We start from the raw sequence: 24,826 nt of genomic DNA, 5'->3' as shown, positions 1-24,826 counted from the left end.
GACGTGGTGTAACTCATTCGTTATTTTCGTTTTGTGAAATAAATAATCTGGAACGATATTCGGTCGAATTTGCATTTAAATTCGAGGCGCAAGTGCGATCAGGGCAACCTTTATATGAATAGATTGCGCAAGAGTTGACGGGTGCGATCATACCAGCACTAATGCACCGGATCGCATTAGAACTCCGCAGTTAAGCGTGCTTGGGCGAGAGTAGTACTAGGATGGGTGACCTCCTGGGAAGTCCTCGTGTTGCACCCCTCCCATTTTATTTCATATAATTTTTTTTAGTTGCATTTTCTCGACGTGGTGTAACTCATTCGTTATTTGCGTTTTGTGAAATAAACAATTTGAAACGATATTTGGTCAAATTTGCATTTAAATTCGAGGCGCAAGTGCGATAAGGGGCAGCCTTTATATGAATAGATTGCGCAAGAGTTGACGGGTGCGATCATACCAGCACTAATGCACCGGATCCCATCAGAACTCCGCAGTTAAGCGTGCTTGGGCGAGAGTAGTACTAGGATGGGTGACCTCCTGGGAAGTCCTCGTGTTGCACCCCTCCCATTTTATTTCATAGAATGTTTTTTTTTAGTTGCATTTTCTCGACGTGGTGTAACTCATTCGTTATTTTCGTTTTGTGAAATAAATAATCTGGAACGATATTCGGTCGAATTTGCATTTAAATTCGAGGCGCAAGTGCGATAAGGGCAACCTTTATATGAATAGATTGCGCAAGAGTTGACGGGTGCGATCATACCAGCACTAATGCACCGGATCCCATCGAACTCCGCAGCTAAGCGTGCTTGGGCGAGAGTAGTACTAGGATGGGTGACCTCCGGAAGTCCTCGTGTTGCACCCCTCCCATTTTATTTCATAGAATGTTTTTTTAGTTGCATTTTCTCGACGTGGTGTAACTCATTCGTTATTTTCGTTTTGTGAAATAAATAATTTGGAACGATATTTGGTCAAATTTGCATTTAAATTCGAGGCGCAAGTGCGATAAGGGCAACCTTTATATGAATAGATTGCGCAAGAGTTGACGGTGCGATCATACCAAAGACTAATGCACCGGATCCCATCGAACTCCGCAGCTTAAGCGTGCTTGGGCGAGAGTAGTACTAGGATGGGTGACCTCCGGAAGTCCTCGTGTTGCACCCTCCCATTTTATTTCATATAATTTTTTTTAGTTGCATTTTCTCGACGTGGTGTAACTCATTCGTTATTTTCGCTTTTGTGAAATAAACAATTTGAAACGATATTTGGTCAAATTTGCATTTAAATTCGAGGCGCAAGTGCGATAAGGGCAGCCTTTATATGAATAGATTGCGCAAGAGTTGACGGGTGCGATCATACCAAAGACTAATGCACCGGATCCCATCGAACTCCGCAGCTTAAGCGTGCTTGGGCGAGAGTAGTACTAGGATGGGTGACCTCCGGAAGTCCTCGTGTTGCACCCCTCCCATTTTATTTCATAGAATGTTTTTTTAGTTGCATTTTCTCGACGTGGTGTAACTCATTCGTTATTTTCGTTTTGTGAAATAAATAATTAGAACGATATTCGGTCAAATTTGCATTTAAATTCGAGGCGCAAGTGCGATCAGGGCAACCTTTATATGAATAGATTGCGCAAGAGTTGACGGTGCGATCATACCAAAGACTAATGCACCGGATCCCATTAGAACTCCGCAGCTTAAGCGTGCTTGGGCGAGAGTAGTACTAGGATGGGTGACCTCCGGGAAGTCCTCGTGTTGCACCCTCCCATTTTATTTCATATAATTTTTTTTAGTTGCATTTTCTCGACGTGGTGTAACTCATTCGTTATTTTCGCTTTTGTGAAATAAACAATTTGAAACGATATTTGGTCAAATTTGCATTTAAATTCGAGGCGCAAGTGCGATAAGGGCAACCTTTATATGAATAGATTGCGCAAGAGTTGACGGTGCGATCATACCAAAGACTAATGCACCGGATCCCATCGTAACTCCGCAGCTTAAGCGTGCTTGGGCGAGAGTAGTACTAGGATGGGTGACCTCCGGAAGTCCTCGTGTTGCACCCTCCCATTTTATTTCATAGAATGTTTTTTTAGTTGCATTTTCTCGACGTGGTGTAACTCATTCGTTATTTTCGCTTTGTGAAATAAATAATTGAACGATATTCGGTCAAATTTGCATTTAAATTCGAGGCGCAGTGCGATAAGGGCAACCTTTATATGAATAGATTGCGCAAGAGTTGACGGTGCGATCATACCAAAGACTAATGCACCGGATCCCATCGAACTCCGCAGCTAAGCGTGCTTGGGCGAGAGTAGTACTAGGATGGGTGACCTCCGGAAGTCCTCGTGTTGCACCCTCCCATTTTATTTCATAGAATGTTTTTTTTTAGTTGCATTTTCTCGACGTGGTGTAACTCATTCGTTATTTTCGTTTTGTGAAATAAATAATCTGGAACGATATTCGGTCAAATTTGCATTTAAATTCGAGGCGCAAGTGCGATAAGGGCAGCCTTTATATGAATAGATTGCGCAAGAGTTGACGGGTGCGATCATACCAAAGACTAATGCACCGGATCCCATCGAACTCCGCAGCTTAAGCGTGCTTGGGCGAGAGTAGTACTAGGATGGGTGACCTCCGGAAGTCCTCGTGTTGCACCCCTCCCATTTTATTTCATATAATTTTTTTTAGTTGCATTTTCTCGACGTGGTGTAACTCATTCGTTATTTTGCGTTTTGTGAAATAAACAATTTGAAACGATATTTGGCCAAATTTGCATTTAAATTCGAGGCGCAAGTGCGATCAGCGGCAACCTTTATATGAATAGATTGCGCAAGAGTTGACGGGTGCGATCATACCAGCACTAATGCACCGGATCCCATCAGAACTCCGCAGCTAAGCGTGCTTGGGCGAGAGTAGTACTAGGATGGGTGACCTCCTGGGAAGTCCTCGTGTTGCACCCCTCCCATTTTATTTCATAGAATGTTTTTTTTTAGTTGCATTTTCTCGACGTGGTGTAACTCATTCGTTATTTTCGTTTTGTGAAATAAATAATTAGGAACGATATTCGGTCGAATTTGCATTTAAATTCGAGGCGCAAGTGCGATCAGCGGCAACCTTTATATGAATAGATTGCGCAAGAGTTGACGGGTGCGATCATACCAGCACTAATGCACCGGATCGCATTAGAACTCCGCAGTTAAGCGTGCTTGGGCGAGAGTAGTACTAGGATGGGTGACCTCCTGGGAAGTCCTCGTGTTGCACCCTTCCCATTTTATTTCATATAATTTTTTTAGTTGCATTTTCTCGACGTGGTGTAACTCATTCGTTATTTGAGTTTTGTGAAATAAACAATTTGAAACGATATTTGGTCAAATTTGCATTTAAATTCGAGGCGCAAGTGCGATAAGGGGCAGCCTTTATATGAATAGATTGCGCAAGAGTTGACGGGTGCGATCATACCAAAGACTAATGCACCGGATCCCATCGTAACTCCGCAGCTAAGCGCGTGCTTGGGCGAGAGTAGTACTAGGATGGGTGACCTCCTGGGAAGTCCTCGTGTTGCACCCCTCCCATTTTATTTCATATAATTTTTTTTTAGTTGCATTTTCTCGACGTGGTGTAACTCATTCGTTATTTTCGTTTTGTGAAATGAATAATTAGGAACGATATTCGGTCGAATTTGCATTTAAATTCGAGGCGCAACTGCGATAAGGGATTGCGCAAGAGTTGACGGGTGCGATCATACGAGCACTAATACACCGGATCCCATCAGAACTCCGCAGTTAAGCGTGCTTGGACGAGAGTAGTACTAGGATGGGTGACCTCCGGAAGTCCTCGTGTTGCACCCTCCCATTTTATTTCATATAATTTTTTTTAGTTGCATTTTCTCGACGTGGTGTAACTCATTCGTTATTTTCGCTTTTGTGAAATAAATAATTTGAAACGATATTTGGTCAAATTTGCATTTAAATTCGAGGCGCAAGTGCGATAAGGGCAACCTTTATATGAATAGATTGCGCAAGAGTTGACGGGTGCGATCATACCAAAGACTAATGCACCGGATCCCATCGAACTCCGCAGCTTAAGCGTGCTTGGGCGAGAGTAGTACTAGGATGGGTGACCTCCGGAAGTCCTCGTGTTGCACCCTCCCATTTTATTTCATATAATTTTTTTTAGTTGCATTTTCTCGACGTGGTGTAACTCATTCGTTATTTTCGCTTTGTGAAATAAATAATTTGAAACGATATTTGGTCAAATTTGCATTTAAATTCGAGGCGCAAGTGCGATAAGGGCAACCTTTATATGAATAGATTGCGCAAGAGTTGACGGGTGCGATCATACCAAAGACTAATGCACCGGATCCCATCGAACTCCGCAGCTAAGCGTGCTTGGGCGAGAGTAGTACTAGGATGGGTGACCTCCTGGAAGTCCTCGTGTTGCACCCTCCCATTTTATTTCATAGAATGTTTTTTTAGTTGCATTTTCTCGACGTGGTGTAACTCATTCGTTATTTTCGCTTTTGTGAAATAAATAATTTGAACGATATTTGGTCAAATTTGCATTTAAATTCGAGGCGCAAGTGCGATAAGGGCAACCTTTATATGAATAGATTGCGCAAGAGTTGACGGTGCGATCATACCAAAGACTAATGCACCGGATCCCATCGAACTCCGCAGCTAAGCGTGCTTGGGCGAGAGTAGTACTAGGATGGGTGACCTCCGGAAGTCCTCGTGTTGCACCCTCCCATTTTATTTCATAGAATGTTTTTTTAGTTGCATTTTCTCGACGTGGTGTAACTCATTCGTTATTTTCGCTTTGTGAAATAAATAATTTGAACGATATTTGGTCAAATTTGCATTTAAATTCGAGGCGCAAGTGCGATAAGGGGCAACCTTTATATGAATAGATTGCGCAAGAGTTGACGGTGCGATCATACCAAAGACTAATGCACCGGATCCCATCGAACTCCGCAGCTTAAGCGTGCTTGGGCGAGAGTAGTACTAGGATGGGTGACCTCCGGAAGTCCTCGTGTTGCACCCTCCCATTTTATTTCATATAATTTTTTTTAGTTGCATTTTCTCGACGTGGTGTAACTCATTCGTTATTTTCGCTTTTGTGAAATAAACAATTTGAAACGATATTTGGTCAAATTTGCATTTAAATTCGAGGCGCAGTGCGATAAGGGCAACCTTTATATGAATAGATTGCGCAAGAGTTGACGGGTGCGATCATACCAAAGACTAATGCACCGGATCCCATCGTAACTCCGCAGCTTAAGCGTGCTTGGGCGAGAGTAGTACTAGGATGGGTGACCTCCGAAGTCCTCGTGTTGCACCCTCCCATTTTATTTCATAGAATGTTTTTTTTTAGTTGCATTTTCTCGACGTGGTGTAACTCATTCGTTATTTTCGTTTTGTGAAATAAATAATTAGGAACGATATTCGGTCGAATTTGCATTTAAATTCGAGGCGCAAGTGCGATAAGGGCAACCTTTATATGAATAGATTGCGCAAGAGTTGACGGGTGCGATCATACCAAAGACTAATGCACCGGATCCCATTAGAACTCCGCAGCTTAAGCGTGCTTGGGCGAGAGTAGTACTAGGATGGGTGACCTCCGGAAGTCCTCGTGTTGCACCCTCCCATTTTATTTCATATAATTTTTTTTAGTTGCATTTTCTCGACGTGGTGTAACTCATTCGTTATTTTCGCTTTTGTGAAATAAACAATTTGAAACGATATTTGGTCAAATTTGCATTTAAATTCGAGGCGCAAGTGCGATAAGGGCAACCTTTATATGAATAGATTGCGCAAGAGTTGACGGTGCGATCATACCAAAGACTAATGCACCGGATCCCATCGTAACTCCGCAGCTAAGCGTGCTTGGGCGAGTAGTACTAGGATGGGTGACCTCCTCGAAGTCCTCGTGTTGCACCCTCCCATTTTATTTCATAGAATGTTTTTTTAGTTGCATTTTCTCGACGTGGTGTAACTCATTCGTTATTTTCGCTTTGTGAAATAAATAATTTGAAACGATATTTGGTCAAATTTGCATTTAAATTCGAGGCGCAAGTGCGATAAGGGCAACCTTTATATGAATAGATTGCGCAAGAGTTGACGGTGCGATCATACCAAAGACTAATGCACCGGATCCCATCGAACTCCGCAGCTAAGCGTGCTTGGGCGAGAGTAGTACTAGGATGGGTGACCTCCGGAAGTCCTCGTGTTGCACCCTCCCATTTTATTTCATAGAATGTTTTTTTTTAGTTGCATTTTCTCGACGTGGTGTAACTCATTCGTTATTTTCGCTTTGTGAAATAAATAATTTGGAACGATATTCGGTCGAATTTGCATTTAAATTCGAGGCGCAAGTGCGATAAGGGCAACCTTTATATGAATAGATTGCGCAAGAGTTGACGGTGCGATCATACCAAAGACTAATGCACCGGATCCCATCGAACTCCGCAGCTAAGCGTGCTTGGGCGAGAGTAGTACTAGGATGGGTGACCTCCTGGGAAGTCCTCGTGTTGCACCCCTCCCATTTTATTTCATATAATTTTTTTTAGTTGCATTTTCTCGACGTGGTGTAACTCATTCGTTATTTGCGTTTTGTGAAATAAACAATTTGAAACGATATTTGGTCAAATTTGCATTTAAATTCGAGGTGCAAGTGCGATAAGGGCAGCCTTTATATGAATAGATTGCGCAAGAGTTGACGGGTGCGATCATACCAGCACTAATGCACCGGATCCCATCAGAACTCCGCAGCGAAGCGTGCTTGGGCGAGAGTAGTACTAGGATGGGTGACCTCCTGGGAAGTCCTCGTGTTGCACCCCTCCCATTTTATTTCATACAATGTTTTTTTTTAGTTGCATTTTCTCGACGTGGTGTAACTCATTCGTTATTTTCGTTTTGTGAAATAAATAATTTGGAACGATATTCGGGGTCGAATTTGCATTTAAATTCGAGGCGCAAGTGCGATCAGGGCAACCTTTATATGAATAGATTGCGCAAGAGTTGACGGGTGCGATCATACCAAAGACTAATGCACCGGATCCCATTAGAACTCCGCAGCTTAAGCGTGCTTGGGCGAGAGTAGTACTAGGATGGGTGACCTCCGGAAGTCCTCGTGTTGCACCCTCCCATTTTATTTCATATAATTTTTTTAGTTGCATTTTCTCGACGTGGTGTAACTCATTCGTTATTTTCGCTTTTGTGAAATAAACAATTTGAAACGATATTTGGTCAAATTTGCATTTAAATTCGAGGCGCAAGTGCGATAAGGGCAGCCTTTATATGAATAGATTGCGCAAGAGTTGACGGTGCGATCATACCAAAGACTAATGCACCGGATCCCATCGTAACTCCGCAGCTAAGCGTGCTTGGGCGAGAGTAGTACTAGGATGGGTGACCTCCGGAAGTCCTCGTGTTGCACCCTCCCATTTTATTTCATAGAATGTTTTTTTAGTTGCATTTTCTCGACGTGGTGTAACTCATTCGTTATTTTCGCTTTTGTGAAATAAATAATTTGAACGATATTCGGTCGAATTTGCATTTAAATTCGAGGCGCAAGTGCGATAAGGGCAACCTTTATATGAATAGATTGCGCAAGAGTTGACGGTGCGATCATACCAAAGACTAATGCACCGGATCCCATCGAACTCCGCAGCTAAGCGTGCTTGGGCGAGAGTAGTACTAGGATGGGTGACCTCCGGAAGTCCTCGTGTTGCACCCTCCCATTTTATTTCATAGAATGTTTTTTTAGTTGCATTTTCTCGACGTGGTGTAACTCATTCGTTATTTTCGCTTTTGTGAAATAAATAATTTGAAACGATATTTGGTCGAATTTGCATTTAAATTCGAGGCGCAAGTGCGATAAGGGCAACCTTTATATGAATAGATTGCGCAAGAGTTGACGGGTGCGATCATACCAAAGACTAATGCACCGGATCCCATCGAACTCCGCAGCTTAAGCGTGCTTGGGCGAGAGTAGTACTAGGATGGGTGACCTCCGGAAGTCCTCGTGTTGCACCCTCCCATTTTATTTCATATAATTTTTTTAGTTGCATTTTCTCGACGTGGTGTAACTCATTCGTTATTTTCGCTTTTGTGAAATAAATAATTTGAAACGATATTTGGTCAAATTTGCATTTAAATTCGAGGCGCAAGTGCGATAAGGGCAACCTTTATATGAATAGATTGCGCAAGAGTTGACGGTGCGATCATACCAAAGACTAATGCACCGGATCCCATCGTAACTCCGCAGCTTAAGCGTGCTTGGGCGAGAGTAGTACTAGGATGGGTGACCTCCTGAAGTCCTCGTGTTGCACCCTCCCATTTTATTTCATAGAATGTTTTTTTTTAGTTGCATTTTCTCGACGTGGTGTAACTCATTCGTTATTTTCGTTTTGTGAAATAAATAATTTGGAACGATATTCGGTCGAATTTGCATTTAAATTCGAGGCGCAAGTGCGATCAGGGCAACCTTTATATGAATAGATTGCGCAAGAGTTGACGGGTGCGATCATACCAAAGACTAATGCACCGGATCCCATCGTAACTCCGCAGCTTAAGCGTGCTTGGGCGAGAGTAGTACTAGGATGGGTGACCTCCGAAGTCCTCGTGTTGCACCCTTCCCATTTTATTTCATATAATTTTTTTTAGTTGCATTTTCTCGACGTGGTGTAACTCATTCGTTATTTGCGTTTTGTGAAATAAACAATTTGAAACGATATTTGGTCAAATTTGCATTTAAATTCGAGGCGCAACTGCGATAAGGGGCAGCCTTTATATGAATAGATTGCGCAAGAGTTGACGGGTGCGATCATACCAGCACTAATGCACCGGATCCCATCAGAACTTCGCAGTTAAGCGTGCTTGGGCGAGAGTAGTACTAGGATGGGTGACCTCCTGGGAAGTCCTCGTGTTGCACCCCTCCCATTTTATTTCATAGAATGTTTTTTTTAGTTGCATTTTCTCGACGTAGTGTAACTCATTCGTTATTTTCGTTTTGTGAAATAAATAATTAGGAACGATATTCGGTCGAATTTGCATTTAAATTCGAGGCGCAAGTGCGATAAGGGGCAACCTTTATATGAATAGATTGCGCAAGAGTTGACGGGTGCGATCATACCAAAGACTAATGCACCGGATCCCATCGAACTCCGCAGCTAAGCGTGCTTGGGCGAGAGTAGTACTAGGATGGGTGACCTCCGGAAGTCCTCGTGTTGCACCCCTCCCATTTTATTTCATATAATTTTTTTTAGTTGCATTTTCTCGACGTGGTGTAACTCATTCGTTATTTGCGTTTTGTGAAATAAACAATTTGAAACGATATTTGGTCAAATTTGCATTTAAATTCGAGGCGCAAGTGCGATAAGGGCAACCTTTATATGAATAGATTGCGCAAGAGTTGACGGGTGCGATCATACCAAAGACTAATGCACCGGATCCCATCGTAACTCCGCAGCTAAGCGTGCTTGGGCGAGAGTAGTACTAGGATGGGTGACCTCCTGGGAAGTCCTCGTGTTGCACCCCTCCCATTTTATTTCATAGAATGTTTTTTTTTAGTTGCATTTTCTCGACGTGGTGTAACTCATTCGTTATTTTCGTTTTGTGAAATAAATAATTTGGAACGATATTCGGTCGAATTTGCATTTAAATTCGAGGCGCAAGTGCGATAAGGGGCAGCCTTTATATGAATAGATTGCGCAAGAGTTGACGGGTGCGATCATACCAAAGACTAATGCACCGGATCCCATCGAACTCCGCAGCTAAGCGTGCTTGGGCGAGAGTAGTACTAGGATGGGTGACCTCCGGAAGTCCTCGTGTTGCACCCTCCCATTTTATTTCATATAATTTTTTTAGTTGCATTTTCTCGACGTGGTGTAACTCATTCGTTATTTTCGCTTTTGTGAAATAAACAATTTGAAACGATATTTGGTCAAATTTGCATTTAAATTCGAGGCGCAAGTGCGATAAGGGCAACCTTTATATGAATAGATTGCGCAAGAGTTGACGGTGCGATCATACCAAAGACTAATGCACCGGATCCCATCGTAACTCCGCAGCTAAGCGTGCTTGGGCGAGAGTAGTACTAGGATGGGTGACCTCCGAAGTCCTCGTGTTGCACCCTCCCATTTTATTTCATAGAATGTTTTTTTAGTTGCATTTTCTCGACGTGGTGTAACTCATTCGTTATTTTCGCTTTTGTGAAATAAATAATTAGAACGATATTCGTCGAATTTGCATTTAAATTCGAGGCGCAAGTGCGATAAGGGCAACCTTTATATGAATAGATTGCGCAAGAGTTGACGGGTGCGATCATACCAAAGACTAATGCACCGGATCCCATCGAACTCCGCAGCTAAGCGTGCTTGGGCGAGAGTAGTACTAGGATGGGTGACCTCCGGAAGTCCTCGTGTTGCACCCTCCCATTTTATTTCATATAATTTTTTTAGTTGCATTTTCTCGACGTGGTGTAACTCATTCGTTATTTTCGCTTTTGTGAAATAAATAATTTGAAACGATATTTGGTCAAATTTGCATTTAAATTCGAGGCGCAAGTGCGATAAGGGCAACCTTTATATGAATAGATTGCGCAAGAGTTGACGGGTGCGATCATACCAAAGACTAATGCACCGGATCCCATCGTAACTCCGCAGCTTAAGCGTGCTTGGGCGAGAGTAGTACTAGGATGGGTGACCTCCGGAAGTCCTCGTGTTGCACCCTCCCATTTTATTTCATAGAATGTTTTTTTAGTTGCATTTTCTCGACGTGGTGTAACTCATTCGTTATTTTCGCTTTGTGAAATAAATAATTGAAACGATATTTGGTCAAATTTGCATTTAAATTCGAGGCGCAAGTGCGATAAGGGCAACCTTTATATGAATAGATTGCGCAAGAGTTGACGGGTGCGATCATACCAAAGACTAATGCACCGGATCCCATCGTAACTCCGCAGCTAAGCGTGCTTGGGCGAGAGTAGTACTAGGATGGGTGACCTCCTGGAAGTCCTCGTGTTGCACCCTCCCATTTTATTTCATAGAATGTTTTTTTAGTTGCATTTTCTCGACGTGGTGTAACTCATTCGTTATTTTCGCTTTGTGAAATAAATAATTTGAAACGATATTTGGTCAAATTTGCATTTAAATTCGAGGCGCAAGTGCGATAAGGGCAACCTTTATATGAATAGATTGCGCAAGAGTTGACGGTGCGATCATACCAAAGACTAATGCACCGGATCCCATCAGAACTCCGCAGTTAAGCGTGCTTGGGCGAGAGTAGTACTAGGATGGGTGACCTCCTGGGAAGTCCTCGTGTTGCACCCTTCCCATTTTATTTCATAGAATGTTTTTTTTTAGTTGCATTTTCTCGATGTGGTGTAAGTCAGTCGTTATTTGCGTTTTGTGAAATAAACAATTTGAAACGATATTTGGTCAAATTTGCATTTAAATTCGAGGCGCAACTGCGATAAGGGGCAGCCATTATATGAATAGATTGCGCAAGAGTTGACGGGTGCGATCATACCAGCACTAACGCACCGGATCCCATCGTAACTCCGCAGCTTAAGCGTGCTTGGGCGAGAGTAGTACTAGGATGGGTGACCTCCTGGGAAGTCCTCGTGTTGCACCCCTCCCATTTTATTTCATAGAATGTTTTTTTTAGTTGCATTTTCTCGACGTAGTGTAACTCATTCGTTATTTTCGTTTTGTGAAATAAATAATTAGGAACGATATTCGGTCGAATTTGCATTTAAATTCGAGGCGCAAGTGCGATAAGGGGCAACCTTTATATGAATAGATTGCGCAAGAGTTGACGGGTGCGATCATACCAGCACTAATGCACCGGATCCCATCAGAACTCCGCAGTTAAGCGTGCTTGGGCGAGAGTAGTACTAGGATGGGTGACCTCCTGGGAAGTCCTCGTGTTGCACCCCTCCCATTTTATTTCATATAATTTTTTTTTAGTTGCATTTTCTCGACGTGGTGTAACTCATTCGTTATTTGCGTTTTGTGAAATAAACAATTTGAAACGATATTTGGTCAAATTTGCATTTAAATTCGAGGCGCAAGTGCGATAAGGGGCAGCCTTTATATGAATAGATTGCGCAAGAGTTGACGGTGCGATCATACCAAAGACTAATGCACCGGATCCCATCGTAACTCCGCAGCTAAGCGTGCTTGGGCGAGAGTAGTACTAGGATGGGTGACCTCCTGGGAAGTCCTCGTGTTGCACCCCTCCCATTTTATTTCATAGAATGTTTTTTTTTAGTTGCATTTTCTCGACGTGGTGTAACTCATTCGTTATTTTCGTTTTGTGAAATAAATAATTTGAAACGATATTTGGTCAAATTTGCATTTAAATTCGAGGCGCAAGTGCGATAAGGGCAACCTTTATATGAATAGATTGCGCAAGAGTTGACGGGTGCGATCATACCAAAGACTAATGCACCGGATCCCATCGAACTCCGCAGCTAAGCGTGCTTGGGCGAGAGTAGTACTAGGATGGGTGACCTCCGGAAGTCCTCGTGTTGCACCCTCCCATTTTATTTCATAGAATGTTTTTTTAGTTGCATTTTCTCGACGTGGTGTAACTCATTCGTTATTTTCGCTTTGTGAAATAAATAATTTGAACGATATTCGGTCAAATTTGCATTTAAATTCGAGGCGCAAGTGCGATAAGGGCAACCTTTATATGAATAGATTGCGCAAGAGTTGACGGGTGCGATCATACCAAAGACTAATGCACCGGATCCCATCGAACTCCGCAGCTAAGCGTGCTTGGGCGAGAGTAGTACTAGGATGGGTGACCTCCGGAAGTCCTCGTGTTGCACCCTCCCATTTTATTTCATATAATTTTTTTAGTTGCATTTTCTCGACGTGGTGTAACTCATTCGTTATTTTCGCTTTTGTGAAATAAACAATTTGAAACGATATTTGGTCAAATTTGCATTTAAATTCGAGGCGCAAGTGCGATAAGGGCAGCCTTTATATGAATAGATTGCGCAAGAGTTGACGGTGCGATCATACCAAAGACTAATGCACCGGATCCCATCGTAACTCCGCAGCTAAGCGTGCTTGGGCGAGAGTAGTACTAGGATGGGTGACCTCCTGGAAGTCCTCGTGTTGCACCCCTCCCATTTTATTTCATAGAATGTTTTTTTAGTTGCATTTTCTCGACGTGGTGTAACTCATTCGTTATTTTCGTTTTGTGAAATAAATAATTAGGAACGATATTCGGTCGAATTTGCATTTAAATTCGAGGCGCAAGTGCGATAAGGGCAACCTTTATATGAATAGATTGCGCAAGAGTTGACGGGTGCGATCATACCAAAGACTAATGCACCGGATCCCATTAGAACTCCGCAGCTTAAGCGTGCTTGGGCGAGAGTAGTACTAGGATGGGTGACCTCCGAAGTCCTCGTGTTGCACCCTCCCATTTTATTTCATATAATTTTTTTAGTTGCATTTTCTCGACGTGGTGTAACTCATTCCTTATTTGCGTTTTGTGAAATAAACAATTTGAAACGATATTTGGTCAAATTTGCATTTAAATTCGAGGCGCAAGTGCGATAAGGGGCAGCCTTTATATGAATAGATTGCGCAAGAGTTGACGGTGCGATCATACCAAAGACTAATGCACCGGATCCCATCGAACTCCGCAGCTTAAGCGTGCTTGGGCGAGAGTAGTACTAGGATGGGTGACCTCCGGAAGTCCTCGTGTTGCACCCTCCCATTTTATTTCATAGAATGTTTTTTTAGTTGCATTTTCTCGACGTGGTGTAACTCATTCGTTATTTTCGTTTTGTGAAATAAATAATTTGGAACGATATTCGGTCGAATTTGCATTTAAATTCGAGGCGCAAGTGCGATAAGGGCAACCTTTATATGAATAGATTGCGCAAGAGTTGACGGGTGCGATCATACCAAAGACTAATGCACCGGATCCCATCGAACTCCGCAGCTTAAGCGTGCTTGGGCGAGAGTAGTACTAGGATGGGTGACCTCCGGAAGTCCTCGTGTTGCACCCTCCCATTTTATTTCATAGAATGTTTTTTTAGTTGCATTTTCTCGACGTGGTGTAACTCATTCGTTATTTTCGCTTTTGTGAAATAAATAATTTGAAACGATATTTGGTCAAATTTGCATTTAAATTCGAGGCGCAAGTGCGATAAGGGCAACCTTTATATGAATAGATTGCGCAAGAGTTGACGGTGCGATCATACCAAAGACTAATGCACCGGATCCCATCGTAACTCCGCAGCTAAGCGTGCTTGGGCGAGAGTAGTACTAGGATGGGTGACCTCCGAAGTCCTCGTGTTGCACCCTCCCATTTTATTTCATATAATTTTTTTTAGTTGCATTTTCTCGACGTGGTGTAACTCATTCGTTATTTTCGCTTTGTGAAATAAATAATTTGAAACGATATTTGGTCAAATTTGCATTTAAATTCGAGGCGCAAGTGCGATAAGGGCAACCTTTATATGAATAGATTGCGCAAGAGTTGACGGGTGCGATCATACCAAAGACTAATGCACCGGATCCCATCGTAACTCCGCAGCTTAAGCGTGCTTGGGCGAGAGTAGTACTAGGATGGGTGACCTCCGGAAGTCCTCGTGTTGCACCCTCCCATTTTATTTCATATAATTTTTTTTAGTTGCATTTTCTCGACGTGGTGTAACTCATTCGTTATTTTCGCTTTTGTGAAATAAATAATTTGAAACGATATTTGGTCAAATTTGCATTTAAATTCGAGGCGCAAGTGCGATAAGGGCAACCTTTATATGAATAGATTGCGCAAGAGTTGACGGTGCGATCATACCAAAGCACTAATGCACCGGATCCCATCAGAACTCCGCAGTTAAGCGTGCTTGGGCGAGAGTAGTACTAGGATGGGTGACCTCCTGGGAAGTCCTCGTGTTGCACCCCTCCCATTTTATTTCATAGAATGTTTTTTTTTAGTTGCATTTTCTCGACGTGGTGTAACTCATTCGTTATTTTCGTTTTGTGAAATAAATAATCTGGAACGATATTCGGTCGAATTTGCATTTAAATTCGAGGCGCAAGTGCGATAAGGGGCAGCCTTTATATGAATAGATTGCGCAAGAGTTGACGGGTGCGATCATACCAGCACTAATGCACCGGATCCCATCAGAACTCCGCAGTTAAGCGTGCTTGGGCGAGAGTAGTACTAGGATGGGTGACCTCCTGGGAAGTCCTCGTGTTGCACCCCTCCCATTTTATTTCATATAATTTTTTTAGTTGCATTTTCTCGACGTGGTGTAACTCATTCGTTATTTTCGCTTTTGTGAAATAAACAATTTGAAACGATATTTGGTCAAATTTGCATTTAAATTCGAGGCGCAAGTGCGATAAGGGCAACCTTTATATGAATAGATTGCGCAAGAGTTGACGGTGCGATCATACCAAAGACTAATGCACCGGATCCCATCGAACTCCGCAGCTTAAGCGTGCTTGGGCGAGAGTAGTACTAGGATGGGTGACCTCCGGAAGTCCTCGTGTTGCACCCCTCCCATTTTATTTCATAGAATGTTTTTTTTTAGTTGCATTTTCTCGACGTGGTGTAACTCATTCGTTATTTTCGTTTTGTGAAATAAATAATTAGGAACGATATTCGGTCGAATTTGCATTTAAATTCGAGGCGCAAGTGCGATAAGGGCAACCTTTATATGAATAGATTGCGCAAGAGTTGACGGGTGCGATCATACCAAAGACTAATGCACCGGATCCATTCGAACTCCGCAGCTAAGCGTGCTTGGGCGAGAGTAGTACTAGGATGGGTGACCTCCGGAAGTCCTCGTGTTGCACCCCTCCCATTTTATTTCATATAATTTTTTTTAGTTGCATTTTCTCGACGTGGTGTAACTCATTCCTTATTTGCGTTTTGTGAAATAAACAATTTGAAACGATATTTGGTCAAATTTGCATTTAAATTCGAGGCGCAAGTGCGATAAGGGCAACCTTTATATGAATAGATTGCGCAAGAGTTGACGGGTGCGATCATACCAAAGACTAATGCACCGGATCCCATCGTAACTCCGCAGCTTAAGCGTGCTTGGGCGAGAGTAGTACTAGGATGGGTGACCTCCGGAAGTCCTCGTGTTGCACCCCTCCCATTTTATTTCATAGAATGTTTTTTTTTAGTTGCATTTTCTCGACGTGGTGTAACTCATTCGTTATTTTCGTTTTGTGAAATAAATAATCTGGAACGATATTCGGTCGAATTTGCATTTAAATTCGAGGCGCAAGTGCGATAAGGGGCAACCTTTATATGAATAGATTGCGCAAGAGTTGACGGGTGCGATCATACCAAAGACTAATGCACCGGATCCCATCGAACTCCGCAGCTAAGCGTGCTTGGGCGAGAGTAGTACTAGGATGGGTGACCTCCGGAAGTCCTCGTGTTGCACCCCTCCCATTTTATTTCATATAATTTTTTTTAGTTGCATTTTCTCGACGTGGTGTAACTCATTCCTTATTTGCGTTTTGTGAAATAAACAATTTGAAACGATATTTGGTCAAATTTGCATTTAAATTCGAGGCGCAAGTGCGATAAGGGCAACCTGTATATGAATAGATTGCGCAAGAGTTGACGGGTGCGATCATACCAAAGACTAATGCACCGGATCCCATCGTAACTCCGCAGCTTAAGCGTGCTTGGGCGAGAGTAGTACTAGGATGGGTGACCTCCGGAAGTCCTCGTGTTGCACCCTCCCATTTTATTTCATAGAATGTTTTTTTTAGTTGCATTTTCTTGATGTGGTGTAACTCATTCGTTATTTTCGTTTTGTGAAATAAATAATCTGGAACGATGTTCGGTCGAATTTGCATTTAAATTCGAGGCGCAAGTGCGATAAGGGCAGCTTTTATATGAATAGATTGCGCAAGAGTTGACGGGTGCGATCATACCAAAGACTAATGCACCGGATCCCATCGAACTCCGCAGCTTAAGCGTGCTTGGGCGAGAGTAGTACTAGGATGGGTGACCTCCGGAAGTCCTCGTGTTGCACCCTCCCATTTTATTTCATATAATTTTTTTAGTTGCATTTTCTCGACGTGGTGTAACTCATTCGTTATTTTCGCTTTTGTGAAATAAATAATTTGAAACGATATTTGGTCAAATTTGCATTTAAATTCGAGGCGCAAGTGCGATAAGGGCAGCCTTTATATGAATAGATTGCGCAAGAGTTGACGGTGCGATCATACCAAAGACTAATGCACCGGATCCCATCGTAACTCCGCAGCTAAGCGTGCTTGGGCGAGAGTAGTACTAGGATGGGTGACCTCCTGGAAGTCCTCGTGTTGCACCCTCCCATTTTATTTCATAGAATGTTTTTTTAGTTGCATTTTCTCGACGTGGTGTAACTCATTCGTTATTTTCGCTTTGTGAAATAAATAATTTGAACGATATTTGGTCGAATTTGCATTTAAATTCGAGGCGCAAGTGCGATAAGGGCAACCTTTATATGAATAGATTGCGCAAGAGTTGACGGGTGCGATCATACCAAAGACTAATGCACCGGATCCCATCGAACTCCGCAGCTAAGCGTGCTTGGGCGAGAGTAGTACTAGGATGGGTGACCTCCGGAAGTCCTCGTGTTGCACCCTCCCATTTTATTTCATATAATTTTTTTTAGTTGCATTTTCTCGACGTGGTGTAACTCATTCGTTATTTTCGCTTTTGTGAAATAAATAATTTGAAACGATATTTGGTCAAATTTGCATTTAAATTCGAGGCGCAAGTGCGATAAGGGCAACCTTTATATGAATAGATTGCGCAAGAGTTGACGGTGCGATCATACCAAAGACTAATGCACCGGATCCCATCGTAACTCCGCAGCTTAAGCGTGCTTGGGCGAGAGTAGTACTAGGATGGGTGACCTCCGGAAGTCCTCGTGTTGCACCCTCCCATTTTATTTCATATAATTTTTTTTAGTTGCATTTTCTCGACGTGGTGTAACTCATTCGTTATTTTCGCTTTGTGAAATAAATAATTTGAAACGATATTTGGTCAAATTTGCATTTAAATTCGAGGCGCAAGTGCGATAAGGGCAACCTTTATATGAATAGATTGCGCAAGAGTTGACGGGTGCGATCATACCAAAGACTAATGCACCGGATCCCATCGTAACTCCGCAGCTTAAGCGTGCTTGGGCGAGAGTAGTACTAGGATGGGTGACCTCCGGAAGTCCTCGTGTTGCACCCTCCCATTTTATTTCATAGAATGTTTTTTTAGTTGCATTTTCTCGACGTGGTGTAACTCATTCGTTATTTTCGCTTTGTGAAATAAATAATTTGAACGATATTCGGTCGAATTTGCATTTAAATTCGAGGCGCAAGTGCGATAAGGGCAACCTTTATATGAATAGATTGCGCAAGAGTTGACGGTGCGATCATACCAAAGACTAATGCACCGGATCCCATCGAACTCCGCAGCTTAAGCGTGCTTGGGCGAGAGTAGTACTAGGATGGGTGACCTCCGGAAGTCCTCGTGTTGCACCCTCCCATTTTATTTCATATAATTTTTTTAGTTGCATTTTCTCGACGTGGTGTAACTCATTCGTTATTTTCGCTTTTGTGAAATAAACAATTTGAAACGATATTTGGTCAAATTTGCATTTAAATTCGAGGCGCAAGTGCGATAAGGGCAGCCTTTATATGAATAGATTGCGCAAGAGTTGACGGTGCGATCATACCAAAGACTAATGCACCGGATCCCATCGTAACTCCGCAGCTTAAGCGTGCTTGGGCGAGAGTAGTACTAGGATGGGTGACCTCCGAAGTCCTCGTGTTGCACCCTCCCATTTTATTTCATAGAATGTTTTTTTAGTTGCATTTTCTCGACGTGGTGTAACTCATTCGTTATTTTCGCTTTGTGAAATAAATAATTTGAACGATATTTGGTCGAATTTGCATTTAAATTCGAGGCGCAAGTGCGATAAGGGCAACCTTTATATGAATAGATTGCGCAAGAGTTGACGGGTGCGATCATACCAAAGACTAATGCACCGGATCCCATCGAACTCCGCAGCTAAGCGTGCTTGGGCGAGAGTAGTACTAGGATGGGTGACCTCCGGAAGTCCTCGTGTTGCACCCTCCCATTTTATTTCATATAATGTTTTTTTAGTTGCATTTTCTCGACGTGGTGTAACTCATTCGTTATTTTCGCTTTGTGAAATAAATAATTTGAAACGATATTTGGTCAAATTTGCATTTAAATTCGAGGCGCAAGTGCGATAAGGGCAACCTTTATATGAATAGATTGCGCAAGAGTTGACGGGTGCGATCATACCAAAGACTAATGCACCGGATCCCATCGAACTCCGCAGCTTAAGCGTGCTTGGGCGAGAGTAGTACTAGGATGGGTGACCTCCGGAAGTCCTCGTGTTGCACCCTCCCATTTTATTTCATATAATTTTTTTTAGTTGCATTTTCTCGACGTGGTGTAACTCATTCGTTATTTTCGCTTTTGTGAAATAAATAATTTGAAACGATATTTGGTCAAATTTGCATTTAAATTCGAGGCGCAAGTGCGATAAGGGCAACCTTTATATGAATAGATTGCGCAAGAGTTGACGGTGCGATCATACCAAAGACTAATGCACCGGATCCCATCGAACTCCGCAGCTTAAGCGTGCTGGGCGAGAGTAGTACTAGGATGGGTGACCTCCGGAAGTCCTCGTGTTGCACCCTCCCATTTTATTTCATATAATTTTTTTAGTTGCATTTTCTCGACGTGGTGTAACTCATTCGTTATTTTCGCTTTTGTGAAATAAATAATTTGAAACGATATTTGGTCAAATTTGCATTTAAATTCGAGGCGCAAGTGCGATAAGGGCAGCCTTTATATGAATAGATTGCGCAAGAGTTGACGGTGCGATCATACCAAAGACTAATGCACCGGATCCCATCGTAACTCCGCAGTTAAGCGTGCTTGGGCGAGAGTAGTACTAGGATGGGTGACCTCCGGAAGTCCTCGTGTTGCACCCTCCCATTTTATTTCATAGAATGTTTTTTTAGTTGCATTTTCTCGACGTGGTGTAACTCATTCGTTATTTTCGCTTTGTGAAATAAATAATTTGAACGATATTCGGTCGAATTTGCATTTAAATTCGAGGCGCAAGTGCGATAAGGGCAACCTTTATATGAATAGATTGCGCAAGAGTTGACGGGTGCGATCATACCAAAGACTAATGCACCGGATCCCATCGAACTCCGCAGCTTAAGCGTGCTTGGGCGAGAGTAGTACTAGGATGGGTGACCTCCGGAAGTCCTCGTGTTGCACCCTCCCATTTTATTTCATATAATTTTTTTTAGTTGCATTTTCTCGACGTGGTGTAACTCATTCGTTATTTTCGCTTTGTGAAATAAATAATTTGAAACGATATTTGGTCAAATTTGCATTTAAATTCGAGGCGCAAGTGCGATAAGGGCAGCCTTTATATGAATAGATTGCGCAAGAGTTGACGGTGCGATCATACCAAAGACTAATGCACCGGATCCCATCGAACTCCGCAGCTAAGCGTGCTTGGGCGAGAGTAGTACTAGGATGGGTGACCTCCGGAAGTCCTCGTGTTGCACCCTCCCATTTTATTTCATAGAATGTTTTTTTAGTTGCATTTTCTCGACGTGGTGTAACTCATTCGTTATTTTCGCTTTGTGAAATAAATAATTTGAAACGATATTTGGTCGAATTTGCATTTAAATTCGAGGCGCAAGTGCGATAAGGGCAACCTTTATATGAATAGATTGCGCAAGAGTTGACGGGTGCGATCATACCAAAGACTAATGCACCGGATCCCATCGAACTCCGCAGCTAAGCGTGCTTGGGCGAGAGTAGTACTAGGATGGGTGACCTCCGGAAGTCCTCGTGTTGCACCCTCCCATTTTATTTCATATAATGTTTTTTTAGTTGCATTTTCTCGACGTGGTGTAACTCATTCGTTATTTTCGCTTTGTGAAATAAATAATTTGAAACGATATTTGGTCAAATTTGCATTTAAATTCGAGGCGCAAGTGCGATAAGGGCAACCTTTATATGAATAGATTGCGCAAGAGTTGACGGTGCGATCATACCAAAGACTAATGCACCGGATCCCATCGAACTCCGCAGCTTAAGCGTGCTTGGGCGAGAGTAGTACTAGGATGGGTGACCTCCGGAAGTCCTCGTGTTGCACCCTCCCATTTTATTTCATATAATTTTTTTTTAGTTGCATTTTCTCGACGTGGTGTAACTCATTCGTTATTTTCGCTTTTGTGAAATAAATAATTTGAAACGATATTTGGTCGAATTTGCATTTAAATTCGAGGCGCAAGTGCGATAAGGGCAACCTTTATATGAATAGATTGCGCAAGAGTTGACGGGTGCGATCCACCAAGACTAATGCACCGGATCCCATCGAACTCCGCAGCTTAAGCGTGCTTGGGCGAGAGTAGTACTAGGATGGGTGACCTCCGGAAGTCCTCGTGTTGCACCCTCCCATTTTATTTCATATAATTTTTTTTAGTTGCATTTTCTCGACGTGGTGTAACTCATTCGTTATTTTCGCTTTTGTGAAATAAATAATTTGAAACGATATTTGGTCAATTTGCATTTAAATTCGAGGCGCAAGTGCGATAAGGGCAACCTTTATATGAATAGATTGCGCAAGAGTTGACGGTGCGATCATACCAAAGACTAATGCACCGGATCCCATCGAACTCCGCAGCTTAGCGTGCTTGGGCGAGAGTAGTACTAGGATGGGTGACCTCCTGGAAGTCCTCGTGTTGCACCCTCCCATTTTATTTCATATAATGTTTTTTTAGTTGCATTTTCTCGACGTGGTGTAACTCATTCGTTATTTTCGCTTTGTGAAATAAATAATTTGAAACGATATTTGGTCGAATTTGCATTTAAATTCGAGGCGCAAGTGCGATAAGGGCAACCTTTATATGAATAGATTGCGCAAGAGTTGACGGTGCGATCATACCAAAGACTAATGCACCGGATCCCATCGAACTCCGCAGCTTAAGCGTGCTTGGGCGAGAGTAGTACTAGGATGGGTGACCTCCGGAAGTCCTCGTGTTGCACCCTCCCATTTTATTTCATAGAATGTTTTTTTAGTTGCATTTTCTCGACGTGGTGTAACTCATTCGTTATTTTCGCTTTTGTGAAATAAATAATTTGAAACGATATTTGGTCGAATTTGCATTTAAATTCGAGGCGCAAGTGCGATAAGGGCAACCTTTATATGAATAGATTGCGCAAGAGTTGACGGGTGCGATCATACCAAAGACTAATGCACCGGATCCCATCGAACTCCGCAGCTTAAGCGTGCTTGGGCGAGAGTAGTACTAGGATGGGTGACCTCCTGGAAGTCCTCGTGTTGCACCCTCCCATTTTATTTCATATAATTTTTTTTAGTTGCATTTTCTCGACGTGGTGTAACTCATTCGTTATTTTCGCTTTGTGAAATAAATAATTTGAAACGATATTTGGTCAAATTTGCATTTAAATTCGAGGCGCAAGTGCGATAAGGGCAACCTTTATATGAATAGATTGCGCAAGAGTTGACGGGTGCGATCATACCAAAGACTAATGCACCGGATCCCATCGAACTCCGCAGCTTAAGCGTGCTTGGGCGAGAGTAGTACTAGGATGGGTGACCTCCGGAAGTCCTCGTGTTGCACCCTCCCATTTTATTTCATATAATGTTTTTTTAGTTGCATTTTCTCGACGTGGTGTAACTCATTCGTTATTTTCGCTTTTGTGAAATAAATAATTTGAACGATATTTGGTCGAATTTGCATTTAAATTCGAGGCGCAAGTGCGATAAGGGCAACCTTTATATGAATAGATTGCGCAAGAGTTGACGGTGCGATCATACCAAAGACTAATGCACCGGATCCCATCGAACTCCGCAGCTTAAGCGTGCTTGGGCGAGAGTAGTACTAGGATGGGTGACCTCCGGAAGTCCTCGTGTTGCACCCTCCCATTTTATTTCATATAATTTTTTTTAGTTGCATTTTCTCGACGTGGTGTAACTCATTCGTTATTTTCGCTTTGTGAAATAAATAATTTGAAACGATATTTGGTCAAATTTGCATTTAAATTCGAGGCGCAAGTGCGATAAGGGCAGCCTTTATATGAATAGATTGCGCAAGAGTTGACGGTGCGATCATACCAAAGACTAATGCACCGGATCCCATCGTAACTCCGCAGCTTAAGCGTGCTTGGGCGAGAGTAGTACTAGGATGGGTGACCTCCGGAAGTCCTCGTGTTGCACCCTCCCATTTTATTTCATAGAATGTTTTTTTAGTTGCATTTTCTCGACGTGGTGTAACTCATTCGTTATTTTCGCTTTTGTGAAATAAATAATTTGAACGATATTCGGTCGAATTTGCATTTAAATTCGAGGCGCAAGTGCGATAAGGGGCAACCTTTATATGAATAGATTGCGCAAGAGTTGACGGGTGCGATCATACCAAAGACTAATGCACCGGATCCCATCGAACTCCGCAGCTTAAGCGTGCTTGGGCGAGAGTAGTACTAGGATGGGTGACCTCCGGAAGTCCTCGTGTTGCACCCTCCCATTTTATTTCATATAATTTTTTTAGTTGCATTTTCTCGACGTGGTGTAACTCATTCGTTATTTTCGCTTTTGTGAAATAAACAATTTGAAACGATATTTGGTCAAATTTGCATTTAAATTCGAGGCGCAAGTGCGATAAGGGCAGCCTTTATATGAATAGATTGCGCAAGAGTTGACGGTGCGATCATACCAAAGACTAATGCACCGGATCCCATCGAACTCCGCAGTTAAGCGTGCTTGGGCGAGAGTAGTACTAGGATGGGTGACCTCCGGAAGTCCTCGTGTTGCACCCTCCCATTTTATTTCATAGAATGTTTTTTTAGTTGCATTTTCTCGACGTGGTGTAACTCATTCGTTATTTTCGCTTTTGTGAAATAAATAATTTGAAACGATATTTGGTCGAATTTGCATTTAAATTCGAGGCGCAAGTGCGATAAGGGCAACCTTTATATGAATAGATTGCGCAAGAGTTGACGGTGCGATCATACCAAAGACTAATGCACCGGATCCCATCGTAACTCCGCAGCTTAAGCGTGCTTGGGCGAGAGTAGTACTAGGATGGGTGACCTCCGGAAGTCCTCGTGTTGCACCCTCCCATTTTATTTCATATAATTTTTTTTAGTTGCATTTTCTCGACGTGGTGTAACTCATTCGTTATTTTCGCTTTGTGAAATAAATAATTTGAAACGATATTTGGTCAAATTTGCATTTAAATTCGAGGCGCAAGTGCGATAAGGGCAACCTTTATATGAATAGATTGCGCAAGAGTTGACGGGTGCGATCATACCAAAGACTAATGCACCGGATCCCATCGAACTCCGCAGCTTAAGCGTGCTTGGGCGAGAGTAGTACTAGGATGGGTGACCTCCTGAAGTCCTCGTGTTGCACCCTCCCATTTTATTTCATATAATATTTTTTTTAGTTGCATTTTCTCGACGTGGTGTAACTCATTCGTTATTTTCGCTTTGTGAAATAAATAATTTGAAACGATATTTGGTCGAATTTGCATTTAAATTCGAGGCGCAAGTGCGATAAGGGCAACCTTTATATGAATAGATTGCGCAAGAGTTGACGGGTGCGATCATACCAAAGACTAATGCACCGGATCCCATCGAACTCCGCAGCTAAGCGTGCTTGGGCGAGAGTAGTACTAGGATGGGTGACCTCCTGGAAGTCCTCGTGTTGCACCCTCCCATTTTATTTCATATAATGTTTTTTTAGTTGCATTTTCTCGACGTGGT

At 42.6% G+C, this 24,826-nt stretch overlaps 18 non-coding genes and 65 pseudogenes across 18 annotated transcripts; all 83 read left to right on the top strand.

Annotated features, from left to right (window-relative positions):
- Positions 1-139: 139 nt before the first annotated feature.
- On the top strand, positions 140-258 carry LOC128038415 (5S ribosomal RNA). Its single transcript, XR_008193578.1, has one exon. It is a non-coding gene; the product is annotated as a 5S ribosomal RNA (ribosomal RNA).
- Positions 259-440: 182 nt separating this feature from the next.
- LOC128038291 (5S ribosomal RNA) lies at positions 441-559 on the top strand. The gene has a single exon (XR_008193555.1). It is a non-coding gene; the product is annotated as a 5S ribosomal RNA (ribosomal RNA).
- A 184-nt stretch (positions 560-743) lies between these two features.
- Positions 744-859, top strand: LOC128038190 (5S ribosomal RNA). The gene has a single exon (XR_008193495.1). It is a non-coding gene; the product is annotated as a 5S ribosomal RNA (ribosomal RNA).
- A 181-nt stretch (positions 860-1,040) lies between these two features.
- LOC128038377 (5S ribosomal RNA) lies at positions 1,041-1,158 on the top strand (annotated as a pseudogene).
- Positions 1,159-1,339: 181 nt separating this feature from the next.
- On the top strand, positions 1,340-1,457 carry LOC128038328 (5S ribosomal RNA; annotated as a pseudogene).
- Positions 1,458-1,637: 180 nt separating this feature from the next.
- On the top strand, positions 1,638-1,757 carry LOC128038299 (5S ribosomal RNA; annotated as a pseudogene).
- A 180-nt stretch (positions 1,758-1,937) lies between these two features.
- LOC128038397 (5S ribosomal RNA) lies at positions 1,938-2,056 on the top strand (annotated as a pseudogene).
- A 177-nt stretch (positions 2,057-2,233) lies between these two features.
- LOC128038312 (5S ribosomal RNA) lies at positions 2,234-2,350 on the top strand (annotated as a pseudogene).
- Positions 2,351-2,533: 183 nt separating this feature from the next.
- On the top strand, positions 2,534-2,651 carry LOC128038327 (5S ribosomal RNA; annotated as a pseudogene).
- Positions 2,652-2,834: 183 nt separating this feature from the next.
- On the top strand, positions 2,835-2,953 carry LOC128038368 (5S ribosomal RNA). The gene has a single exon (XR_008193562.1). It is a non-coding gene; the product is annotated as a 5S ribosomal RNA (ribosomal RNA).
- Positions 2,954-3,138: 185 nt separating this feature from the next.
- On the top strand, positions 3,139-3,257 carry LOC128038418 (5S ribosomal RNA). Its single transcript, XR_008193581.1, has one exon. It is a non-coding gene; the product is annotated as a 5S ribosomal RNA (ribosomal RNA).
- A 181-nt stretch (positions 3,258-3,438) lies between these two features.
- On the top strand, positions 3,439-3,560 carry LOC128038250 (5S ribosomal RNA; annotated as a pseudogene).
- A 164-nt stretch (positions 3,561-3,724) lies between these two features.
- Positions 3,725-3,841, top strand: LOC128038203 (5S ribosomal RNA). Its single transcript, XR_008193508.1, has one exon. It is a non-coding gene; the product is annotated as a 5S ribosomal RNA (ribosomal RNA).
- Positions 3,842-4,022: 181 nt separating this feature from the next.
- On the top strand, positions 4,023-4,140 carry LOC128038344 (5S ribosomal RNA; annotated as a pseudogene).
- A 180-nt stretch (positions 4,141-4,320) lies between these two features.
- Positions 4,321-4,438, top strand: LOC128038241 (5S ribosomal RNA). Its single transcript, XR_008193546.1, has one exon. It is a non-coding gene; the product is annotated as a 5S ribosomal RNA (ribosomal RNA).
- A 180-nt stretch (positions 4,439-4,618) lies between these two features.
- Positions 4,619-4,735, top strand: LOC128038311 (5S ribosomal RNA; annotated as a pseudogene).
- Positions 4,736-4,915: 180 nt separating this feature from the next.
- LOC128038376 (5S ribosomal RNA) lies at positions 4,916-5,033 on the top strand (annotated as a pseudogene).
- Positions 5,034-5,213: 180 nt separating this feature from the next.
- On the top strand, positions 5,214-5,331 carry LOC128038388 (5S ribosomal RNA; annotated as a pseudogene).
- Positions 5,332-5,514: 183 nt separating this feature from the next.
- On the top strand, positions 5,515-5,633 carry LOC128038284 (5S ribosomal RNA; annotated as a pseudogene).
- A 180-nt stretch (positions 5,634-5,813) lies between these two features.
- Positions 5,814-5,930, top strand: LOC128038399 (5S ribosomal RNA; annotated as a pseudogene).
- A 180-nt stretch (positions 5,931-6,110) lies between these two features.
- LOC128038310 (5S ribosomal RNA) lies at positions 6,111-6,227 on the top strand (annotated as a pseudogene).
- A 182-nt stretch (positions 6,228-6,409) lies between these two features.
- On the top strand, positions 6,410-6,528 carry LOC128038229 (5S ribosomal RNA). Its single transcript, XR_008193534.1, has one exon. It is a non-coding gene; the product is annotated as a 5S ribosomal RNA (ribosomal RNA).
- A 181-nt stretch (positions 6,529-6,709) lies between these two features.
- Positions 6,710-6,828, top strand: LOC128038410 (5S ribosomal RNA). The gene has a single exon (XR_008193573.1). It is a non-coding gene; the product is annotated as a 5S ribosomal RNA (ribosomal RNA).
- A 186-nt stretch (positions 6,829-7,014) lies between these two features.
- On the top strand, positions 7,015-7,133 carry LOC128038283 (5S ribosomal RNA; annotated as a pseudogene).
- A 179-nt stretch (positions 7,134-7,312) lies between these two features.
- Positions 7,313-7,430, top strand: LOC128038333 (5S ribosomal RNA; annotated as a pseudogene).
- A 180-nt stretch (positions 7,431-7,610) lies between these two features.
- LOC128038309 (5S ribosomal RNA) lies at positions 7,611-7,727 on the top strand (annotated as a pseudogene).
- A 182-nt stretch (positions 7,728-7,909) lies between these two features.
- On the top strand, positions 7,910-8,027 carry LOC128038343 (5S ribosomal RNA; annotated as a pseudogene).
- A 179-nt stretch (positions 8,028-8,206) lies between these two features.
- LOC128038401 (5S ribosomal RNA) lies at positions 8,207-8,325 on the top strand (annotated as a pseudogene).
- Positions 8,326-8,508: 183 nt separating this feature from the next.
- On the top strand, positions 8,509-8,626 carry LOC128038387 (5S ribosomal RNA; annotated as a pseudogene).
- A 182-nt stretch (positions 8,627-8,808) lies between these two features.
- Positions 8,809-8,927, top strand: LOC128038411 (5S ribosomal RNA). The gene has a single exon (XR_008193574.1). It is a non-coding gene; the product is annotated as a 5S ribosomal RNA (ribosomal RNA).
- Positions 8,928-9,111: 184 nt separating this feature from the next.
- On the top strand, positions 9,112-9,228 carry LOC128038258 (5S ribosomal RNA; annotated as a pseudogene).
- A 181-nt stretch (positions 9,229-9,409) lies between these two features.
- LOC128038226 (5S ribosomal RNA) lies at positions 9,410-9,529 on the top strand. The gene has a single exon (XR_008193531.1). It is a non-coding gene; the product is annotated as a 5S ribosomal RNA (ribosomal RNA).
- A 185-nt stretch (positions 9,530-9,714) lies between these two features.
- On the top strand, positions 9,715-9,831 carry LOC128038277 (5S ribosomal RNA; annotated as a pseudogene).
- Positions 9,832-10,010: 179 nt separating this feature from the next.
- LOC128038367 (5S ribosomal RNA) lies at positions 10,011-10,127 on the top strand (annotated as a pseudogene).
- A 180-nt stretch (positions 10,128-10,307) lies between these two features.
- Positions 10,308-10,424, top strand: LOC128038276 (5S ribosomal RNA; annotated as a pseudogene).
- Positions 10,425-10,604: 180 nt separating this feature from the next.
- On the top strand, positions 10,605-10,723 carry LOC128038361 (5S ribosomal RNA; annotated as a pseudogene).
- A 180-nt stretch (positions 10,724-10,903) lies between these two features.
- LOC128038259 (5S ribosomal RNA) lies at positions 10,904-11,022 on the top strand (annotated as a pseudogene).
- A 180-nt stretch (positions 11,023-11,202) lies between these two features.
- LOC128038201 (5S ribosomal RNA) lies at positions 11,203-11,322 on the top strand. Its single transcript, XR_008193506.1, has one exon. It is a non-coding gene; the product is annotated as a 5S ribosomal RNA (ribosomal RNA).
- A 185-nt stretch (positions 11,323-11,507) lies between these two features.
- LOC128038200 (5S ribosomal RNA) lies at positions 11,508-11,627 on the top strand. The gene has a single exon (XR_008193505.1). It is a non-coding gene; the product is annotated as a 5S ribosomal RNA (ribosomal RNA).
- Positions 11,628-11,811: 184 nt separating this feature from the next.
- On the top strand, positions 11,812-11,930 carry LOC128038280 (5S ribosomal RNA). Its single transcript, XR_008193554.1, has one exon. It is a non-coding gene; the product is annotated as a 5S ribosomal RNA (ribosomal RNA).
- A 182-nt stretch (positions 11,931-12,112) lies between these two features.
- LOC128038237 (5S ribosomal RNA) lies at positions 12,113-12,232 on the top strand. Its single transcript, XR_008193542.1, has one exon. It is a non-coding gene; the product is annotated as a 5S ribosomal RNA (ribosomal RNA).
- Positions 12,233-12,416: 184 nt separating this feature from the next.
- Positions 12,417-12,533, top strand: LOC128038275 (5S ribosomal RNA; annotated as a pseudogene).
- Positions 12,534-12,713: 180 nt separating this feature from the next.
- On the top strand, positions 12,714-12,830 carry LOC128038273 (5S ribosomal RNA; annotated as a pseudogene).
- Positions 12,831-13,009: 179 nt separating this feature from the next.
- LOC128038297 (5S ribosomal RNA) lies at positions 13,010-13,128 on the top strand (annotated as a pseudogene).
- A 182-nt stretch (positions 13,129-13,310) lies between these two features.
- Positions 13,311-13,428, top strand: LOC128038319 (5S ribosomal RNA; annotated as a pseudogene).
- Positions 13,429-13,607: 179 nt separating this feature from the next.
- Positions 13,608-13,725, top strand: LOC128038375 (5S ribosomal RNA; annotated as a pseudogene).
- A 181-nt stretch (positions 13,726-13,906) lies between these two features.
- LOC128038342 (5S ribosomal RNA) lies at positions 13,907-14,024 on the top strand (annotated as a pseudogene).
- A 181-nt stretch (positions 14,025-14,205) lies between these two features.
- On the top strand, positions 14,206-14,322 carry LOC128038366 (5S ribosomal RNA; annotated as a pseudogene).
- Positions 14,323-14,502: 180 nt separating this feature from the next.
- LOC128038360 (5S ribosomal RNA) lies at positions 14,503-14,621 on the top strand (annotated as a pseudogene).
- Positions 14,622-14,801: 180 nt separating this feature from the next.
- Positions 14,802-14,922, top strand: LOC128038177 (5S ribosomal RNA). The gene has a single exon (XR_008193482.1). It is a non-coding gene; the product is annotated as a 5S ribosomal RNA (ribosomal RNA).
- A 185-nt stretch (positions 14,923-15,107) lies between these two features.
- On the top strand, positions 15,108-15,226 carry LOC128038268 (5S ribosomal RNA). Its single transcript, XR_008193552.1, has one exon. It is a non-coding gene; the product is annotated as a 5S ribosomal RNA (ribosomal RNA).
- Positions 15,227-15,406: 180 nt separating this feature from the next.
- LOC128038365 (5S ribosomal RNA) lies at positions 15,407-15,524 on the top strand (annotated as a pseudogene).
- Positions 15,525-15,708: 184 nt separating this feature from the next.
- Positions 15,709-15,825, top strand: LOC128038286 (5S ribosomal RNA; annotated as a pseudogene).
- Positions 15,826-16,006: 181 nt separating this feature from the next.
- Positions 16,007-16,125, top strand: LOC128038352 (5S ribosomal RNA; annotated as a pseudogene).
- A 185-nt stretch (positions 16,126-16,310) lies between these two features.
- LOC128038256 (5S ribosomal RNA) lies at positions 16,311-16,427 on the top strand (annotated as a pseudogene).
- Positions 16,428-16,608: 181 nt separating this feature from the next.
- Positions 16,609-16,727, top strand: LOC128038359 (5S ribosomal RNA; annotated as a pseudogene).
- A 182-nt stretch (positions 16,728-16,909) lies between these two features.
- Positions 16,910-17,027, top strand: LOC128038341 (5S ribosomal RNA; annotated as a pseudogene).
- Positions 17,028-17,206: 179 nt separating this feature from the next.
- On the top strand, positions 17,207-17,325 carry LOC128038301 (5S ribosomal RNA; annotated as a pseudogene).
- A 180-nt stretch (positions 17,326-17,505) lies between these two features.
- Positions 17,506-17,622, top strand: LOC128038272 (5S ribosomal RNA; annotated as a pseudogene).
- A 180-nt stretch (positions 17,623-17,802) lies between these two features.
- On the top strand, positions 17,803-17,921 carry LOC128038396 (5S ribosomal RNA; annotated as a pseudogene).
- A 180-nt stretch (positions 17,922-18,101) lies between these two features.
- On the top strand, positions 18,102-18,220 carry LOC128038358 (5S ribosomal RNA; annotated as a pseudogene).
- Positions 18,221-18,399: 179 nt separating this feature from the next.
- Positions 18,400-18,517, top strand: LOC128038374 (5S ribosomal RNA; annotated as a pseudogene).
- A 179-nt stretch (positions 18,518-18,696) lies between these two features.
- On the top strand, positions 18,697-18,814 carry LOC128038403 (5S ribosomal RNA; annotated as a pseudogene).
- Positions 18,815-18,994: 180 nt separating this feature from the next.
- LOC128038271 (5S ribosomal RNA) lies at positions 18,995-19,111 on the top strand (annotated as a pseudogene).
- Positions 19,112-19,292: 181 nt separating this feature from the next.
- Positions 19,293-19,410, top strand: LOC128038340 (5S ribosomal RNA; annotated as a pseudogene).
- A 180-nt stretch (positions 19,411-19,590) lies between these two features.
- LOC128038400 (5S ribosomal RNA) lies at positions 19,591-19,707 on the top strand (annotated as a pseudogene).
- A 179-nt stretch (positions 19,708-19,886) lies between these two features.
- Positions 19,887-20,004, top strand: LOC128038325 (5S ribosomal RNA; annotated as a pseudogene).
- A 180-nt stretch (positions 20,005-20,184) lies between these two features.
- LOC128038339 (5S ribosomal RNA) lies at positions 20,185-20,302 on the top strand (annotated as a pseudogene).
- Positions 20,303-20,481: 179 nt separating this feature from the next.
- LOC128038308 (5S ribosomal RNA) lies at positions 20,482-20,598 on the top strand (annotated as a pseudogene).
- A 181-nt stretch (positions 20,599-20,779) lies between these two features.
- On the top strand, positions 20,780-20,896 carry LOC128038270 (5S ribosomal RNA; annotated as a pseudogene).
- Positions 20,897-21,076: 180 nt separating this feature from the next.
- Positions 21,077-21,194, top strand: LOC128038373 (5S ribosomal RNA; annotated as a pseudogene).
- Positions 21,195-21,376: 182 nt separating this feature from the next.
- LOC128038384 (5S ribosomal RNA) lies at positions 21,377-21,492 on the top strand (annotated as a pseudogene).
- Positions 21,493-21,671: 179 nt separating this feature from the next.
- LOC128038320 (5S ribosomal RNA) lies at positions 21,672-21,789 on the top strand (annotated as a pseudogene).
- A 180-nt stretch (positions 21,790-21,969) lies between these two features.
- LOC128038372 (5S ribosomal RNA) lies at positions 21,970-22,087 on the top strand (annotated as a pseudogene).
- Positions 22,088-22,269: 182 nt separating this feature from the next.
- LOC128038305 (5S ribosomal RNA) lies at positions 22,270-22,388 on the top strand (annotated as a pseudogene).
- A 180-nt stretch (positions 22,389-22,568) lies between these two features.
- Positions 22,569-22,686, top strand: LOC128038338 (5S ribosomal RNA; annotated as a pseudogene).
- Positions 22,687-22,866: 180 nt separating this feature from the next.
- LOC128038371 (5S ribosomal RNA) lies at positions 22,867-22,984 on the top strand (annotated as a pseudogene).
- A 179-nt stretch (positions 22,985-23,163) lies between these two features.
- On the top strand, positions 23,164-23,282 carry LOC128038395 (5S ribosomal RNA; annotated as a pseudogene).
- A 182-nt stretch (positions 23,283-23,464) lies between these two features.
- LOC128038337 (5S ribosomal RNA) lies at positions 23,465-23,582 on the top strand (annotated as a pseudogene).
- A 179-nt stretch (positions 23,583-23,761) lies between these two features.
- On the top strand, positions 23,762-23,878 carry LOC128038298 (5S ribosomal RNA; annotated as a pseudogene).
- A 181-nt stretch (positions 23,879-24,059) lies between these two features.
- LOC128038394 (5S ribosomal RNA) lies at positions 24,060-24,178 on the top strand (annotated as a pseudogene).
- A 180-nt stretch (positions 24,179-24,358) lies between these two features.
- LOC128038348 (5S ribosomal RNA) lies at positions 24,359-24,476 on the top strand (annotated as a pseudogene).
- Positions 24,477-24,658: 182 nt separating this feature from the next.
- On the top strand, positions 24,659-24,776 carry LOC128038240 (5S ribosomal RNA). Its single transcript, XR_008193545.1, has one exon. It is a non-coding gene; the product is annotated as a 5S ribosomal RNA (ribosomal RNA).
- The last annotated feature ends 50 nt before the right edge of the window (positions 24,777-24,826 follow it).

This window comes from Gossypium raimondii, unplaced genomic scaffold (assembly GCF_025698545.1).
Source record: "Gossypium raimondii isolate GPD5lz unplaced genomic scaffold, ASM2569854v1 Contig00278, whole genome shotgun sequence".
NCBI classification, from domain to species: Eukaryota; Viridiplantae; Streptophyta; class Magnoliopsida; order Malvales; family Malvaceae; genus Gossypium; species Gossypium raimondii.
Note: the sequence above shows the minus strand (reverse complement) of the source record. Positions and strands in the feature narration are given on the sequence as shown.